Source organism: Rhagoletis pomonella, unplaced genomic scaffold, assembly GCF_013731165.1.
Source record: "Rhagoletis pomonella isolate Grant_MI unplaced genomic scaffold, Rhpom_1.0 Rhpom_scaffold_00001, whole genome shotgun sequence".
In the NCBI taxonomy this organism is placed as follows: domain Eukaryota; kingdom Metazoa; phylum Arthropoda; class Insecta; order Diptera; family Tephritidae; genus Rhagoletis; species Rhagoletis pomonella.
In genome coordinates this window covers 44,723,585-44,724,881 of record NW_023458555.1, presented here as the reverse complement: position 1 = coordinate 44,724,881, position 1,297 = coordinate 44,723,585, and positions in this window count along the sequence as shown.

Genomic DNA, 1,297 nt, shown 5'->3' with positions numbered 1-1,297 from the left:
TCGCTGCTTACTCGTTTTGTCTCTGAACATTACCGACGAATGTCGACAACTTAGATAATTTGCCGACCACCGTTTGAGCCTCTGTGGGAGAGAGGAGGCCTCTATATCTTCTAGTAGCGTGGAACGGCATGCTTCCCGTTCAACAGCTACGGTTTAATTTTTTTAGAAATATCCCCTGTTGTAAAAAGCATTTAAGGCGAGTAGTGAGATAGTAGCACATAACAAAAAAAAATCGCAAAATGTAACTTCAATTGCAAATATTTTAGTTTTTGGAATAAGAAGTAAGTTTAATGACTTGGTTTGTTATACATTCAGCCGGAATAGACCAAAACGCATTTCTGTAATTTTTAATGGTACGAAGTCTGCACCGAGGTCACGAAAAACATGAAATTACTAAAACCCTTATTAAAAAATGGGGAAAACATTTAAAGTGGAAAAATTTGGTGGATGTTCAGCCTCCATGATTCGAAATACGTTAATGTATCAAAATAAACCTGAAAAACGGGGTGGTAAGCAGGAATTATCAACGCCTAACATACGGCAGATTATTAAATATTCGAAGACTCGTCCCACAATGTCAGCTTTAGAAAGTTTGGATAACCTAAAGTTACCATGTAGTGTTCACACAGTAAAGAGGCAGCTCCAAGAACACAAACTTTGTGCTAGAAGTCCACGTAAAGTACCGCTTTTTAAAAAAATCATGTGATACGCAAACCAGATTTTGCCAAAAAACACCTGGATTCGCCTTTTCGGAAGCGGAGGAACATTCTGTGGACGGATGAATCTAAAATTTTTATATGCGGTGGTAAAGGCTCGGCAGTTCGTAAGGCGCCCCCAAATATGGAATATCATTCAGTATTATGGTATGGGGATGTTTTTTTCATATCATGGTGTGGCGCCCAATATATTGGATAAAAACTATCAAGGACCAGAATAAGTACGTAAAAACAATGAAGGATGTTATGCTTCCATTCGCTAAAGAGGAAATGCCACTCAATTGGGTACTAGAGCAGGATAACGACCCGAAGCATACAAGCAAGCTAGCAAAATTGTGGTCTCGGGACAACGGAATTGAAGTCATAGAGTGGCCAGCTCAATCTCCTGACCTCAGTCCTATTGAAATACTTTAGACCAACCTTAAGAAAACCGTATGGGATCTAAAACGAAAAAATAACCACGAACTATGGGCCGCGCCTGGCAGTCAATACCTCAGGAAAGATGTCAACGCCTCGTAGACTCCAAGAGAAATCGTTATGCAGCAGTGATTAAAAACAACGGTCATGCTACCAAATACTAA